This window comes from Euprymna scolopes, chromosome 21 (assembly GCF_053919585.1).
Source record: "Euprymna scolopes isolate OS-2025 chromosome 21, ASM5391958v1, whole genome shotgun sequence".
NCBI lineage: Eukaryota > Metazoa > Mollusca > Cephalopoda > Sepiida > Sepiolidae > Euprymna > Euprymna scolopes.
This window is the reverse complement of record NC_136502.1, coordinates 30238683-30257896: the sequence shown is the minus strand read 5'-3', so window position 1 is coordinate 30257896 and position 19214 is coordinate 30238683. Positions and strand designations below refer to the sequence as shown.

Below are 19214 nucleotides of genomic sequence, written 5' to 3'. Positions count from 1 at the left end.
CAGTAAATGCAGAAGAACACCGCATCCCTAGTAAAGTAACCTCTGCCTGCAAACTATCAATTGCAACCGTAGTAACTGCTGCATCACCCGATTGCCTATCGAAAGCTATAGTCAAACTTCCCATGAATGGGATAATCCTAGAAGCCCTTGTGGATACTGGTAGCTCAAAAAACTATATATCAAACATTATCCATAAATATGGCTGGTCAAAGCAAACTTCCTGCAGGAAGATATCAATGGCGTCCAGACTGGTCAAGAAACACTTTAGGTCACTGCTCTGTGACATTATGTGACATTATCATATGAAGGATCTACATACCTACGTTTTAAACTTTCAGTCCTTGTTTCCCTCTGCTCAGACGTCTTACTTTGACATGACTTTCTCAAACTTCATTCCAAAGTAGAAATACCCTTCATTCCATCATGCGCCGTAATGGCACCCCGTATTATTTCCCCACCATTATTTGAACATTTAACACCTGCTTGCAAGCCCATTGCTACAAAATCCAGAAGACACTCGCCAATCAATCAACAGTTCATTCAAGCTGAAATTCAAAATCTAATGTATATATATATATATATATATATGTATATATATATGTATAGATTTTAAAAACCATAAAGCAGGGGACCAGTACCTGCATTAAGCTGGTCTGCAGTTTAACTTGTTGCTGGCTATCTTGCTCTTGCTTGTTCTCAACATTTTGAACCGAGAGAGAGAGACTTAGCTGTCGTACAAAACTAAGACTCTGTAACATCATCTGTATATAGATACTCCCTCAGACATTTGTCTATAAAAATGGTCCTGTGACGATGGAAGTCATTTTTGGACTCATGGACTTTAAGTGTCTGAGGGAGTGACACTCGTCCGACAAGATGTTGCAATCATCATATATATATGTATATATTTTATTTTTTATATATATATATATCAGTTGATATATATCAAGTGATACTGGGCCATTCCATGTCATGTGTGTTACAGTTTGGAAGGGTTTTCAGCGATAACATTTATTTAAAATCGTCCTTATAATACTTTAACCTCTTTTCTTTTTGGCTTGTTTAGTCTTAAGGCATTATTACTCTTTCATGTAATACATATAAAAAAACATACCTATGACCAGTTTTTTTTTTTTTATAATAGTCTTGTTTCTATTGTCATGTACATTACATTCAGACGGGAAAGATATTTTAAACATTGCTAAACAATGTATAAATTCTGTGAATTGTGCCTTTATTTTTTTTTTTTAAATAAAATGTATTTTTCTAAATTTTTATGGAGTCTTCTAATTATTACAATAGTCTATTAGTAAATTTTTATTCATTGAACCCAAGAATTAAGGTATTTGTTGTCACGTGTGTTACACCTTAGCGTCACATGCGTTACCCATGCGAAATCTCATCGATTTCTAGTTCCGTGAAATGGGAAAATACTCAAATTTGACAATCAATCAGAATAATGGATTTTCTTAATCTTAGTTTTTGTCCTAAGCGAATTGGCCATTTGGTTTGGACCACAGCGTCCTTTAAAGTTCAGGCTTTATAGCATAAACAATTTTCATTGAAAAGATTTCAAACATACACAGGTTAGTGTAAAAACACTTATTTTTTCATGTATGTATCATAAAAATATATCAAGTAGTGTTTTTGAAAACTGTTTGAACGCATGAATGTGTATATATATATATATATATATATATATATATATATAAGAATTTTGGACTAGAAATTTTTCTAACAGCGTTCATTTTTCAAGCAGCAGCAAGCACCAATAATCCACATTTTTTTTTCTTCTTTTTTTTTAATATGGTAGTCACCACTTATCAAGGCTTGGAAGCCACTCGAGGATAAGGGTTATTGCGTGTACAGTAATCAATGGTGATTTAGTGTAAAAAATCGACAAGGCCAGCTTAGTTTTCCATATGGTTGATAAATTTATTTTCTCAACATTCGAATATTTTAACTTGTGATAAGAAAAATTAAATATTTTAATTATTTATTTTTTCTTCGATAATTTATTTTTAACATTTAGACAAGGACCTATTTAAAATAAAAACATTTCATATCAACAAAGCTGAAAAGTACTGGTTACTGCTGTTTGAAATTATCGGCAAATAAAACAAAATAATATAAAATTTGAAATGAATTAAGTACTTTTCATGCAAGTGTCACTTGATGTGGACATACACTACCGTCATACAAATTCATAACAAAATGTCTGTTTACAAAATGGTTTACAGCAATGAATTATACATTTTTTAATTTTAATTTTTAATTATTTATAAAACATTACAAGTGTGTGATTATAAAAAGAAAATGTATATTGCCTATTATATACCTTTTGAACAAAGTTTCTATCTTGATTTGTTTTTGTACCAGACAACCTCAACTTTATGATGTTCTAACATTTTGAATGAAAAGTCACATTTTGTTCAAATATCATGGTTTATATGGTAAATTTAGAAAAATATGTTTAGTAATGTCTTATTTTAGTGTGGAATTTTTTTTTTTTAAATGTTCAAATTAGAACAAAAAAAAATGAATAGAAAGTTTATTTTCTAGTGAAGTTTTATCAATTATAGAAACTGATATAGAAGTATCAGCAATAAAGTATTCCAGAAAAGGCCAATGGTACTGGCCAGATAAAGCTGATATAACTGCATACCAGGCCGAGAATGTGATCAGAAAACTGAGTCCACCAGTTCCAGTAGGAATAGTAGATATTGGAAGAAATCAGGATGTGCTTTATTATTTTCAACCTGAAATTTCTCAATAAATAAATCTATTTTATAACATTGTATTAATATGTTATTTATTATGTTTAAATCCATTGATTATTGAACATTTTGAAGTGATATTTTGGCATGTAACACAACACATGTGACGTCACGTGTGTTACACAAATTCAAAGTGTTGGAAGAAGAAAATAGCTAGTTTTTTTTTATTTTTGCTATTATTTTGTATGTAGTAATATATTAGCTTATAACTAGAAAGGATTTTTTCCTTGGGGGTTTTATTGAAGAATGAGAAAAAAAAAATGTCAATTAAGCGTCACGTGTGTTACATGGACATAGGGCTAACTTTATGAAAATTTAATGTAAAAATGATTAACAACAGAAACTCAGGGCCTCAATTATTTTGAAATCTATATATGTCTCAATCATGAAAAATATAATTAAACATAATTCTATGTTATTCATTAGTAAAAATGAATATCTGAAAAACAGAAATCCTTCCTGACTGAGACAATTTTAATTTTTGTTCCTATCCAGCATGGCCTTTTTTGGAGAGCTGGATTTTCCACTCACATTAAAAACTGACCTTGTGTCTAACTTTGCCCTCATGGGGAGGTAAGTAAATAGGAACGCACACTGAGAATTCATGAAAAAATTTCCCAATCAAAGACCTTGTGGTAGACTTACAAAGTACTGGGCTGATCAGATCTGAAGCAATGCAGAGCTTTCTTTGCTAATTGAGGAAAAAAATTGGAAAAGCACTAAAGCAATATGGAAGGATTGTGTGTACGGAAAGTTCCAGGCCTGACATAGATAGTAACACTCATAAAATATCCATACTTTTTATAAAATACTAACCTTCAAATGTAACATGCTGAATCTGATTATTAGTTTACAAATTAGAGTGATTTAAATGAAACTTCTGTTCAAGACAATGGAAAATTTGAATTTCATATATTGATGAAGCTTTGCTTTCTGATGAGTAAAAATACTGTTGAAGCAAAGCAATAAATTGATAAGTGTTATTCTAATATACAAAAACAACGGTTACAGGGTGGTATATTGACTTTCAACATGATTGTACAGATAAAATTCTGCTGACCACTCAGGCTGTCAAAATTTGATAGTTGTCCTGGAAAACATCAAAACATGACACAAACTCGTTTTGGATGACCGTAAATTAATGTTGCTTGAGATAGCAGAAGAAATATCAGAAAGTAGTGTATTCACCATTTTGCATGAACAATGAGAAACCCGGGTTCAAAACAAGTGCTACATTTGTTCATAATTTATCAAAAACAATGACACATTGATGATTCAGAGCATAGTTTACAATTATTCCAATGCAACAAACTTTTCCATCAATGTGAACCCACCATTTCACTAGGGAGTCAAATTGACTGTCAGCTGAGTAGACAGCAGCAAGTGAAAGACATCGAAAACAAGGGCAGAAACATCTGTAGGTAAAGTTTTGGCCCCCATTTTGGGAGAAGTGCAAAGTATTTTGTTAATTAATTGCCTCTAGAAAGGAACAGCCATCAATAGTGAATATACTCTAGCATTACTTGTGCATTTGAAAAAAGAAATTGCCATAAAACGACCACAAATAAAAATGGTTTCACCATGACAATGCACCATGTCACATGTCAATCATAAAGGTGGCAAAACTAGATGAATTGCACTCCAAATTTCTTCCACAAGCATGAGCGCGCGCACACACACTATTTTCCAAATCTGGCTCTCGGCGATTACTGGCTGTTAGCAGACCTCAAAAGAATGCTTGAAGGAAAAGGGTCTGGTTCCAATAAAGTTATTTCTAAAACTAAGGTGTGTTTTGAGATTAACAGTCTGTCACCCTAGAAGGAGACTACGAAGGACATTCCAAAAGCAATGTCTCCTATTTTTTATTCCATCCGAATAGATCTGAGGGGATTGCAAACTGCATTGTTATGACAGAACTTAAGCATTCATGACCTGAAAGTTTCATCTCTTTGTTGAAGATATTGACGGTGTGAGACTAAGAAAACAACTCCTGTCATAGACGTGCATCAGAAGCAGAGATGCGTCGTCAAATTCTTCCAAGCAGAAAAAATTGAACCGATCAACATTCACTTGCACCTGTTAGAAGTTTACAAATCCGATGCAGTTGATGTCTGCACAGTTAGGAGATGGGTATGTCGATTTCAGAGTAGCGACAAAATGTGCTCTGGACTTTTACAACTGAGTGATCATTCATCGCTGCAAAAGTACATTTAGAAGTGTGGTGGCTACTTAGAAAAATAAATTCTGGAGCAAAAACGTTACATGTTTTAATGGTACCACTCCCGTCTTCATAGCTCTTCAATGTTTTAGTTTTGAGTTAAAAAACTAGAGGCTTTACTATTGGAACGACCCTTGTATGTTGATGCATAAAATCGAATTTTGCCTAAAAGTTGTTGTATTAGTTATTTACTGAACGATGTGTTAAATCGTCATATTAGCATTATTACTTTGTATAAAAATCTTAATTTTTCTTTCTTCTATTTCAGCATGCATACTTGTGATTCCAGATGAATAAAGCCTTAACTGGTTTTCATTCGTCTTCCGTGTTCCGAATCATTACAATTTATTCATCTAGAATATAATCCAAAATGGACCAATTTCTGAAGCCAATGTTTCGATGGTAACCCTTCAGCACCTGATTCTATAGATCATTGGACACATTAGTTGTATACATTCAACAACTTCCTGAGGTCATCTGACTGTCCAACTATCAAACTAAACTTTCTTACCAATTACATCTTCCATCCAGTGCACAAATTAATAGCAAATTGTGACTCATATGAATCAGCCATCGCTAAACTCCAATCTCTTTTCATATAGCCCTCTAACATTGTTCATTCTAGACATCTTTTGGCAACTTCTAGGCAGGAACTTGCTGAAATGATTTTTTGCAGAAGCTAGATTCGCTTACTGCAGATTGTTGCTTTGAGAATCACCCTTTTAATGTATGAAGTGTCATTTGGAGTCGTAAAACCAGATCCTGAACGCTTCCGTGCTTTGAGATATTTACCTCCACCACAAGATGTTAAATCATAACAGCGGATTGTCAGAATGTTTTCATATTATACTGAATAGATTTCTCGTTTCTCAGATAAAATTTGACAGCTAGCACAGAACCAAGTCTTCCCTCTACCTGGATCCTACTTAGTGGATTTCACCAACCTCAAAAAGAACTTGAGCTCGCATCATTTACGACAATCAATCCCAATATACTCCTTACCATAGAAACCAACGCTTGGGACGTTGCCCTGGCTGTCACTCTCAATCAGAATGGCCACCCAGTTGCTTTATTTTCCCAATCTCTTTCAGTCAGTGAGCAACATTACTCTTTGATCGAAAAAGAAGCACATGCCATCATCGAAGCAGTGTGTAAATGGTGTCACTACCTTATCTGTTCCGCCTTTAAACTCATTACAGACCGTAGCTTTCATTTACGACCTGAAACGCTCAAGCAAAACAAAGAATGAAAAGGTAGAATGCTGGAGAATCGCTGGAGAATCAAATTATCAGTCCTTACAATTGATGCAATGTACCGTCCAGGGAAAGATAATGCAGCCGCAGACACACTTTCTCGAGCGGTTTGCGCTTTGACTAATTCAACCAGTCTATGAGACCTACACATTTTATTGTTATCCAGGCATCACACAAATGTTTCATTTTGTACATCTGCATAACCTCCCTTACTCCATCGAGGATTTTTGACGAACTATTGGGTAGTGTTCGTCTGTGTAAAATTAAAACCGCAATTTTTTCATTCGACTAATTTTAAGCTCATCAAAGCGACAACCATTTGAATGCTGAAGTGTTGACTTTAAAGGTCCCCTGCCACCTAATAGTCGAATCAAATATCTATTAACAATTATCGACGACTATTCACATTGCCTCTTTACTTTTCCTTGTCAAGATATGTCCTCACAAACAGTCATAAATTGTTTCTGTTAATTATTTTTTGCTGTTTGGTATACCTTTAATTATCCACTCTGAAAGAGGTTCATCATTCCTTTCAATAAAACAGATTTTTTGCATAGAAAGGGAATAGCAATGAGCCACACAATCGCCTATAAACCGCAGGAAAATGGCCAGGTAGAATGACTAAATGCCACGTTATGGAAAAATGATATTGTTGGCATTGAAGTCACGAAGACTGACAATTTTTCATTGGAAATTAGTTTTGCGTAATGCCTTGCATTTCATTCATTCGTTATTGTCTAACTAATGCTACACCTCACGAGCGAATATTCCAGTATAATCGAAAATCAACATCTGGTACCTATCTTACCAGTTGGCTTTTGAATCCAGGCCTGGTCTTGATGAAACGTAACATACGGTCATCTAAGTATGAACAACGAAGTTGAATTGCTAGAATGTGACCTTCAATACGCTTGTGTTAGACTTCCAACTGGAAAGGAGGAAACAAGTGTCATTGCATTAAATCGCCTCAAAACCACAACATGCAGAACCTAATACTAATGACTTATCTCACCGGAGACTCCATCTCTACAACCAGATGCTTCATTTGAATCAGGTGTATCTGAAGAACCTTGTGAAACCTCACAGGCTGATACAATGCTCAATAAGAACCTATTGAAACTCATCCTTAGACAACAACGTGTCCATCCCTATCATCTAAGAAACAGAGATGTTTGTATATCATTTCATAACCCCTACCTGAACTCTTTCCACTCGGGGTGAATGTCATAATAGCGTTGTTACTTGTGCAAAATCTTAATTTTTCATTCTTCTATTTCAGAGATTGCATACCTGTGATTCTAGATAAATAAAGCCTTATTAACTGGTTTTCATTCGTCTTCCATGTTCTGCATCATTACAATTGAGATAAAATTTATAATTATTTTTGGTTCTTTGCTAAAAAATAATGGCATGTCAAGAAAAATAGACGAATTGTTGACTGTGACTAATAAAGTTCAATTTTGTTAAGAAAATGCTTTTGAAAAGATAGTTTGATAATTTTCCAGAATTGTCAACAAAGCATTTTGCAACAGTTTGCATTTTGGAGATGGACGTGTTTTTGTTGAGATGAGTGATTTCAATTTTAATCATACTTTTTATTTTTAGATTCAAATATTAATAACTCCATTTTATTTCAGTATTTAATTTATGTATTTCTGTTTTATTAAATGCTAGCTTTTTTTCTCGCCCATAAATGTTTATTTATCTACCGAGTTGATCTTAAATATTGTATACTCAATCCATTATATTATCCTTTTCAGTCCACACCCCTTAATTCCGGCTTCCATCTTATCTCGCAATTACTTATAACGTCACCAACTAACTTTCGGAAGAACCCCCCCCCCATCCGCTTTTCTTTTATATCGTAAGTTTCTTAAAACGTGACTAGCTAAAGTTCAGAATAAAATCACACTTTTCTTTTAACGGTTAATTTTTAAAAAAAAATCTTTTGAACGCTGTTAACTTAAATTCTTCACTACAGTTTGCATTTTGGAGACGGACGTGTTTTTGTTGAGATGAGTGATTTCAATTTTAATCATACTTTTTATTTTTAGATTCAAATATTAATAACTACATTTTATTTCAGTATTTAATTTATGTATTTCTGTTTTATTAAATGCTAGCTTTTTTTCTCGCCCATAAATGTTTATTTATCTACCGAGTTGATCTTAAATATTGTATACTCAATCCATTATATTATCCTTTTCAGTCCACACCCCTTAATTCCGGCTTCCATCTTATCTCGCAATTACTTATAACGTCACCAACTAACTTTCGGAAGAACCCCCCCCCATCCGCTTTTCTTTTATATCGTAAGTTTCTTAAAATGTGACTAGCTAAAGTTCAGAATAAAATCACACTTTTCTTTTAACGGTTAATTTAAAAAAAAAATCTTTTGAACGCTGTTAACTTAAATTCTTCACTACAGTTTGCATTTTGGAGACGGACGTGTTTTTGTTGAGATAAGTGATTTCAATTTTAATCATACTTTTTATTTTTAGATTCAAATATTAATAACTACATTTTATTTCAGTATTTAATTTATGTATTTCTGTTTTATTAAATGCTAGCTTTTTTTCTCGTCCATAAATGTTTATCTACCGAGTTGATTGCAAAATTAGATTACGAAATTGTACTCATTCTTAGTTCGTGAGAGGGGAATGTATCACCATACTTTCCCTTAAACACGTCTGTTGGACTTTTATTAAGTAGAATACTTAATATTTTTTTTTTTTTTTTTTAATGGAGAGTAGAAAACGCATTGCGGATGCGTTATCAGCAGCTCCTGTTACTCTCGCTTCTTCTTATTTGTCCCTCAGTCCTCATTTTTTAATGAGTGATTTTTCTGACAAAGGGAGAAGAAAAAGCTGTTTTCTAGGTTGGCAGTATTTTGCGCGAACAGTTGGCAGAGATGGTGTAAATTTTCTGTTTCTATGTCTATCCTTGTAGCCATGTCACTAGTAAGGATGCTGGAGGTAAACGTTTTGTCTGGGCTGACGTTATCCGCCTGATAGTCAGGGACCCGAACCTTGGATTAACCACTAAGGAGGCTGCCCTATCAGCAGGTGCAAAGTACTGGGGCTGCTGTATTGCCATTTGGTGAATGGATTCTGGACCATGCAGTAGCTTCTGGTGGGGCCTCTCGATGCCATACTAGTGGGTAATTGTTACGCTTTACCTTATCATTAGCTACAAATAAAAAAAAAAATTCTTCGTTTCTTTTTCTCTCTTAGTTTCCCCTCTCTGTCCTGTTCTAAGTAAATCTGACGACCTAGTCCACAAATTCCAAAATCATGACAAGTTTCAAGAAAAAATACACGATCAAACACGGTTCTCCAACTTCCAACGTAGACCCCTACTACCATGTCTCCTTCTCCAACATCAGGGGTTTACGTTCTAACCTTCCAGAGGTTGAAACCCAATTACAGGAGACTAAACCAGACCTTTTATTTTTAAGTGAAACTGGCATTGGACAGGCTATTTCCCGAGAAGAGTTCGCAATTAAAGGATACTCTAACTTAACTTCTAAATCTGACCCCCAAGATCGCCATGGGCATGGAATATGTGCCTATATTAAAGATAGCTTTCCATGTGGTAGGGACATCTCCAGGGAAGATCCTAACTTACCCTATATGTGCTTCCGGGGTGCTTTAGCTCACACTACTGCATTTATATTTACTCTCTATCGCCCCCACAACAGCAGAGTTACTATCTTTCAAAGTATATCTGAGAAAATTGACCAAGTCCTATCTGCTTATCCTTCAGCTAACATTCACGTATGTGGAGACTTCAATGTTCACAACGTCGAATGGTTGACCCACTCAAACAAGACCGATGATGAGGGGAGGTTCTGTCATGATTTCTCCATTGCCTATGGCCTCACTCAGAGTGTTCAGGAACCCACCCGTGTGCCCGACAATGACGGCCAGTATGCGAGCCTACTAGACCTTTTTCTCACAACTTGCCCTGAACTATGTTCAGTTTCTGTTCTGTCGCCTCTTGGATCTTCCGACCACTCAATTAAGATAAAAATGAAATGTAATAAGTCCCCAGACGTACCTCTCCATTGTACAGTATATCGATACACTAAGGCTGACTGGGATAGCTTCCGTATATTTATATCTGATCTACCTCTGCATTCCATGTTTAAAAAGGATGTGTCCTCTATAGTATTAGACCTGACGGAATGGTTAATTGTAGGTATTGACTGTTTCATACCCTCGAAAAAGTTTCAGCAAAAACCTAACAGACAGCCATGGTTCTCTCCAGAATGTGCTGCTGCCATTGCGCACAGAAATCACTTTTTCCACTGTTTCCAACGTAATAGATGTATGGAAACTAAAGCCGCTTTCAGGACTGCCAGCAACCATTGTAAGAAAGTAATAAAGAACGCAAGAGAGTTGTATGCTCAATCTGTTAAGTCCAAAGTAGCTGAACAGCGGCTTGGTTCCCACCAGTTTTGGCAAATAGCAAACAGAATCCTGAACAGAAGCGTGTGCTCCATCCCAACTATTATCAATGGACCTGAGGTAATCTCGTCAGCATCAGACAAAGCCAAACTCTTTGTCAAGAACTTTGCAGCTAATTCTAACTTTTGCGATCAAGGCCGCCAACCCCCAATATTTCCTCCTGTATCAGAAAACACGCTATGTGATATACGTATATCTGTACATGATGTTGCCAAGCTAATCAAAAACCTTCATTCCAGTAAAGCAACTGGCCCTGACGGTATTCCAATTATAGTACTCAAAAAACTTCAAACTGAACTAGCGCCCATACTTACAAAACTGTTTAAACATTGTCTTAAGGAGAATAGTTTCCCATCTCCCTGGAAAATTTCATCAGTATGCCCTGTATTTAAGAATTCAGGTGATCGCTCATCCCCCTCTCAGTACAGGTCAATAAGTCTCCTGTGCATCATGAGTAAGTTGCTGGAATCTGTGTTAAATACAGAAGTAATCAACCATCTCAACAAAAATAACCTTCTTAGTGACACTCAATATGGTTTCCGTTCTGCTAGATCTACAGCAGATGTGCTTACAGTTATATCTCATAGGATTAGCAAATCTCTCGACGGAGGCTACCTTTCTAGGGCAATTGCTCTTGACATATCTAAGGCCTTTGATAGGGTACGGCATAAAGGTTTACTTCATAAGATCTCTAGCTATGGTATAGCTGGAAATGTCTTCTCAATTATTAAATCATTTCTTTCTGATAAGTTCATAAAAGTAGTAGTTGAGGGGCAAAAATCAGAAGCTCACAGTATTAATGCCGGTGTCCCTCAGGGGTCCATCCTGGGCCCAACTCTTTTCCTGATCTACATTAATGATCTTCCAAATCACATCCTTACATCATTTGTAGACATTTATGCTGACGACACTACCATTTATGGTAGCACATCTAAGACAGTAAACGACCAAGTTCTCTCCAATTCTCTCTCCTCTGATCTTGAGCACGTAGTACTATGGGGTAAGGAGTGGCTGGTTACTTTTAATGCATCTAAAACCAAGCTTCTCTCTTTACATCATCAACATTCTGATCCACATCTGGCATCAATTGAAATGAATGGCTCTCGTCTTCAGGAGGCCTCAAGTTTTGACAAGCTTCTGGGCTTGACCATTACTCCTGATCTTAAATGGAACACGTACATCAAATCTGTTGCCAAGGCCGCTGAAAAAATGGTGGGATCTTTCTATCGATCCGGTAGATATCTCACTGCTGATGCTATTCTCTATCTATATAAGAGCCAGGTACGTCCAAGGATAGAATACTGTTGCCACATCTGGGCAGGAGCTGCTAGAAAGGACTTGTCCTGCCTTGATATAGTTCAAAATAGACTTCATAGCCTTGTAGGAGATGTCCTTTTCTCTTCCTTGCAACCTCTATCTCACAGAAGAGATGTTGCGAGTTTGTCTCTGATGTATCGTTATTTTCATGGAAAGTGTTCGACTGAGCTTCAGTCTATGGTCCCCCCTCGCCAAACTTTCACAAGAAACACCCGTCTAGCTGAAAACATTATCAATAATTTTCCCCACTCTTTATCTGTGCCTAAACCTAAACATAGATTCCATGAACAAAGCTTCTTTCTTATAACTGCACGCCTGTGGAATTGTCTTCCGTTTTCCTGCTTTCCAGCTGACTACAATATGGTTGTGTTCAAGTCTAACGTAAATAAGTTCTTGATGAGCCGTTCCATATAAGTTATCAAATTTACCAAATTTTCATTACTAATGATTACTATATTGTCCAATTTCTACTGTACACTCTTTAACCCTTATCCTTGAGTGGCCTCTTGGCCTTGATAATGTGGTGATGCCTATGTAAAAAAAAAAATTTAAAAAAAAAAAAAAAAAAAAGCAAAAGCGGGGTGAAAATATAAATACACAACAAATAAATGTTACCAAAGAAAAGCTAAGTTACTCTTCTACCTACCTGGATAATTTTTTTTGTGTTTTAACTTATTTTAAAGTGTGTTTTTTTTAAACTTTAAAATGAAGGTAGTGTAAAGGCCGTAGAATTAAAATGAAGTTACTCTTCTACCTACTTAGATAATTTTTTTGTGGTTTAACTTATTTTAAAGTGTTTTTTTAACTTTAAAATGAAGGTAGTGTAGAGGCTGTAGAGTTAAAATGAAAAACAAAATGATTTCAGTTGAGTCTCAATAATCGTTCAAAAATCGAAATTAAACAAAATACTGGTAGAACATTACATTTTTGTATGATTGGTGACATATTGGGTGTGTTTCTATCAGTAGTTTATTGTTTTTGAGATGTTATTGAAGCTCAACTATGGCTTCAATTGAGACCATTTTGTTTTTTGACAAGCTCTACAACAGTACCTTTATTTTTAATTAAAAAAAGTGCATTAAAATAAGTTAAAATACGAAAAACTTATGCACGTAGGAAGAAGAATGAGTTAGCTTGACATTGGTAATATTTATTTGATTTGTCACATTTTTGCTTTGTTGGCTATTCTGAAAAACACTGATAGTTTAATGGCTTCAATTTTCCACAGCCTTCACGTCAACCATATTGGGGGGGGGGGTTTAAATAGCCATATCTTCCTGCCAGTGTTCATGTGGAGAAAAATATAAGGCTTAAATTTGTTTTAGTTTTCTTTTATAGGCATTTGATTGATAGTAAATTTCTATCGCTACTATTATATTAAAAGAAATTTTGTGTGAGAGGGAGTTCTCTCTAGACTCAAAAACGGCTGGGTTGATTTTTATGAAATTTTACACGAGGGTACTTCATATACCTGACAGTATTCTTAAATAGGTTTGGTAACAGAATGCCTTCAATAAGTAGTGATAATCGAAATAATTCAATGAAAGAAGGAACAGGCGATTTTGATAAAAGTTAACACCTTACACAGCTTAATATCACAAGTGAATTTGATAAGTTTTATTCCCACACAATCCAAAAGGCCTGACATATAAAATCAACAGTAGGTTCTTTGATATGACAGAAGTACGTTCAAAATGAATGTTTCTGTTTAAAGCACAATTTCACAATGATACTTGACTTTTGCATCTTAAACTTCTAAAGCTCTGCACACGAACAGGTTATCCTCTCTCAACCTACTAGTAATTCTATTGCGCTCCTTGTGATCCAATGTTTACTAGTACCACAAAATATTTCATTGTACCAGAATCCTTTTCCGAAAAAGGAGCAGGGGAACTTTACATTTTAGGTGTTTTCTAACATCATGACTGACCGTCACTTTGGTTTTAGTAGGCGAGAAACTCACAGCCACACAAAATATTGTTTGATAGATTTTATTATCACAAACAACCGAGGGTGGGGATACAATTGGCCCCCAAATCAATATTGTCGGAGACACTGACCCTGCAAAAGACGTCTGTGCAACCCCGTCGGCATTCCCTAGGACAGGCATCTCTGGCAATTAGCAATTAATCAACTTCTTCTCAAAAAGAAAGTCAAATAACATTTTTGAAATAGCGTTTTTCCCTGTTGACTGCGGTATGTTGCTAGTTCTATACAGATCTAAAAGGTCCTTTATCTTCTCTCTAAGAAGGGGTTAGTTTATTGCTAATTGCATGAGGCGCCACTTCCAGATAATGCGAATGAGTCTGCCCAGGTATTTTTTTTCCAGGCCAGAGTGCTTCTCCTCTGGGGTACTGGCTCTTCGATCCCATTTTTCGACCGTAATGTCACATCTTCCTACCACAGGAAGGAGATTAATACCAAGTAGTTTATTTAATTTTGCCTCAGGTTTTTAATGACGGATAATCTCCACAAAAGGACACTTTGGATTGAGACAGTTTAATGGGGGGGGGGGTCTCTTTCGCTGACAGAAGACAAAACAGGTACACCACTTTAATAGCGTTCAACATTTCAAAATATTTGCTTGTTAGATTGAACTAAACATCATGGTTTATTTGTGGTCCCCAGATCAAATAAAAACAGCATTTTTAACTTTCATTATTTGATCAATGAACCAATTTTTTTAATATTTAATAAAAATATCCACAAATGTTTTTCAATGACTTTTTTGTTTTACCATTCTCTCCCATCATGACAAATGTGACACTAGGGTCGGAAAGTGGGGATTGAAAAGTCAGCGCCCCAGGAGGAGCACACCCTATTCCAGATGTGCAGCCGGACCCCCATCAGCATTCTCTAGCAGAGGCGCTTCAGGCGATTAGCAATAAACTCCTAAAAGGAAGAGGCAAAGCCTGGGAGGGTGGACCTCCTAGAACTACACAGAACCAGCATTACATGGCAATCAACAGGGACCAAGTCATTACAATAATGGTCTAATCCCCTCACATACCAAAAAAAACGTCGGTTTCCATGTTTTTAGCTTTGTTTTACAGAAGTTCTTTAAAGTCATGGTAATTAAAGAGTTTTTATTGTCAATAATTGTCATGCATGCATCAAAGAATGTGACCAATAATTTTTTTATTGAATAATCCGAGAATTCGATTAAACTATCCCAAATAAGGCAAGCAGTGCTTGCTGCAAGCACTCACTCCAGTTTTAGGGTAAAAAAAATGTCTTAAAAAAATAAAAAAATAAACAGTGTCCCATTTTCAAGGTTTGTAGGGAGGGGGCATTCCCCCCCCCCCTTTTTTTCACTTCAAACAAGACGTGTTGTCAATTGGTCGTAATGGGATTACTATTTGACAATTTGGAATCGTGTCTAACAGGGAATTGTGGGGAGTTGAGTAGCGAGGTGTCTGTTTTCACGTCATGGGGGCATTCCAACTGTAATGAAGAGTGGAGTGATCATCCGCCCCCCCCCCCCACAGAGACATAAAAGGTTACAAAATGAATCTATCGACATTCCTCGGTATTAGTGCCTCAGGCAACCAAACCAGGTCCTGTGGCCTCAAGGACAGTACCGACCGCATTCAAACCAAGCCAGATATATTAGTGTCAGAAATGCTCTTGAGTTTCTGATGACCCTGCAAATTGTCATTTCTTACTTTCAATCGTCCAAACTAAATTAACGATCTTGAATTAAATCAACGAGTTTGACTCAAAACAACCGTTCAAGTCATGATCAACTCAAGGCAGAAAGATGGACAAATACTTTTTTTTAACAGATTTTTTATGACGTGAACGAAAATAATTGAGGGAAAAAATGTTATATTGGGAGCGGGGGGATACAGTAACTATAAAACCATACATTTTGTACGAGTGTATAAAAACGAGGTTAAAAAGGTTATTCGCAATACCTTTACAAATAAAAACTAGTTGTTTTATTTTCAAGTAAGAAGATTTTTATTTTTGTAGTAAAAATAAGCGACCATATATAAGGAAATTGGACCGAAAAATATCGACTTTAGAATGAATTGCAATTTGAAAATAAAGGAGGATTAAGTTTTTTAAAAAGTTTTTAAATCAGTAACATAATCATCAAAATTGTTTTTTACTGGAATTTTTTAAACGAACATTTAAAAATTAGACATAAAATAATTTAAAAAATCAAAACTAAAAGAAAAAAAAAGTAAATTTTAGGTGCTAATGATTCGCGCTATTTTTAAATCATATTTCCAAGTTTAATTAAAAGTTTTTTGATATGTTTTTTTTACTCAATTGTAAGGTTAAAGTACAAAATAGGTACACAACACCCTCCTCTCCCCATGTTAAGAATGGCTTTTTAAATAATAACGTTATTATTTCAGCAGGGATCAATAAGTGCACTCACTAGTAAAAATTTTGGTATTATTATACAAACACCGTGACAGCGTTAGGGTTAGGATTAGGGTTAGGGTTTAGGGTTAGGGGTAGGGGTAATTCGCTGTCACGGTGTTTGTATAGTTTTACCAAAATTTTTAAGGTATTCTTGCTGTTTATATAGACTGTTAAAATAAAAATTTTCAGTTGATTTCAATTTTTTGATCCTATCTTTCGTTTATTAAATTGTTAGGTGAAAGTACGAAATAGTTAACAACTCCCTCCCTCCTGTTATTAATTCGTTTCTGAATAATCAAGTTATTATTTCAGCACGATCCGTAAATTGCAGAATTACAAACTTTTTTAAAAACTTCGTAAAAGGAAATAACTTGCATTTCTTTTAATAAACTAATAACATTTGTAAAAAAAAAAAAAAAAAAGTATACATATTTTTAATTTAAATTGTTTCTTTTTATTTATACCAAAATACTTTAAACTAGATCAAAAAAAAATTTTTTGCCTTGAATGTTGACATTTTTTAATCCACATTATTTTCTATATTTAATCTGATAGTTTTTTTGTTTGTTTTTTTATTCGATAATTATCTTTTTCTTTAAAGGAATACTCTAAATAAATTATTTTCTTTAAGAAATAAAATACAATATTTTCAAACAAGGTATATATATAATTAAAAAAAGGGGGGGGGCTTTAAAATACATTATGGAATCGTGATGTTCCAGTTGCAACGAAACTAGTTTTGTTTTTTGTTGTCGAAAAAAAAAAAAAAAGTACCTGTGCACTTGTGTTACCGCGCTATTTTTTAAATAGTATTTTCGAGTTAAATTCAAGTTTTACGATATATACATTATTACTAAATTGTTAGCTATACGTACAGAATACTTACAAAACACTCTCCGCACTATGTGAATAGCTTTGTAAATAATAACGTTTTTATTTCAGCACGGCACAAGTGCATAAGCACCAAAAATAATTAACAAAGCAGTTCTTTAAGATTATTAAAAAAAAAAAACTTTTGTTTTTAGTCATTTAACAAATAAGTCATTATGATTAAGGTGATGAATTTACAACAATCAACTTTCTTTCGACACGCGTTTTGAAAATACAAACACAATATAATAAATAATTATGTGTAACAGTTAAATAATTACTTACGTTTAAAATATACAAACTTAAATCGAATTTAAAAGTTAAAAATTCAAATGTAGATTAAAAAAAAATATATATATGTATGTAAATAGGTAAATAACGTGTATGGTTTCCGAAGATTATGAAAACATGTACAATTGTACGTAGATAACAAATTAATTGTTCGTAAATATGTTTATATACAAAATAAAATACATACCGAATTCGTTGTATTCTGTAAAACTGCTTTTTTTTTAATGTCTCGTGTTTACTTTTCACGTATATAAAAATGGCAATAACATTATATAAATGAGAAGAAAGAGATGAAAAACAAATCGCGGGTTAAACTTGCAGCCATAAGCAAGGGGGGTTGACTTAAAAATTGAAAAACTTGAATGGCCCAACCAGGCTCTCTTATATACGCGTTTTATTAGAATACTTAATTAATTAACACAACCGAAATTAAAATTATTCTAATCTTTGCATTATTTTCTACATATTAAATATATATAATAATATATATTAATTTTTTAATGTAAATATTTCTGGAAAAAAAAAATACAAAATTTTTCGTTTGACCGAAAAAGATTTTAGTTATCTCCCTTGTTTTCCCGCGCGCGCGCACATGTATTGAAATGTGATTTTTTTTTTTTTTTTCACAAAACAAAAATTATATTTGTTTGCCATGCTTGTTTACACTGACGACCTGTTAAACCAACGCATTTCAGGTGAAAACATTATTATGCACTTACGTGCCACTTAGTATAAATTACGAAAAATAATCCAGTAGAAAAATAATTACGAGTAAAAATAGAAGGTGCTTATTCAGATTGGCACTTATTGGCGGTAATTAAAAGTAAAGAAAAGTCTGTATGATGTACGTACTAGTCACGGAACGGAAATGAAATATTCCAAAAATTATGTCAATCGATCTAATAGTTTTATTTAAAACTAAGAAAATCAAAAGTTATGCTTTTTAGCGATTTTACTGCTAAACTGCATTGACCATAAGGCTGATTTTTCATCTTTCAACTTCGATTTGAGTTGTCTCCCCTATTTTATTTCACCTGATTTAATCATAGCCGGCGAAAACACTACGATTCGCTTAATCATAAAATTTAATTTTTTTTACTAAAAAACCCAAAAAAACTACATGATCGAAATATATGATTTTTGGATTATTTCATCTTCGTTCCACGACTGGTTATGCACATGATACAAACTTTTCTGTATTTTCTTTAGTTTTAATTGCCTCCGGAAGTGGCAATCTAAATAAGAACCAAATAGAATTTATCCAGTTTTATCGTATGCTTTAATGTGGAAAAGTTGTGGTAACAATTCAGTACAACAAACAAGGGAGATAATCCTTAAATCGAATTAAATTAAGGTATCTGTTAGGTTTAAACTGAACGTAATTGTGAGTGACTTTTTGTTTTGTTAAAAATACATCCAGCACATATTCCACTGGACCATTTTTCGTAATTTTATGGAATTAATACTAATTACACAATAATGTTTTCACCTGAAATGCTCTGATTTAAAAGATAACCAGTGTAAACAAGCACCTAGTAATTATCTACTTTGCATTGATTACCATATTGTCATTTAAGAGAAATCTTTAATGGTTTGATTATTTACTTAGCATATATATATATATATATATATATATATATAT

At 34.2% G+C, this 19214-nt stretch overlaps 1 protein-coding gene across 1 annotated transcript in view; it reads right to left on the bottom strand.

Annotated features, from left to right (window-relative positions):
- The window catches only part of LOC145242087 (uncharacterized), a 37748-nt gene extending 19357 nt beyond the window's left edge, over nt 1-18391 (bottom strand). Inside the window, exon 1 of the mRNA XM_080105000.1 lies at nt 17760-18391. The gene's annotated coding sequence lies outside the window, so the exon portion shown is untranslated. The remainder of the gene's footprint in view (nt 1-17759) is intronic.
- Nucleotides 18392-19214: the final 823 nt, after the last annotated feature.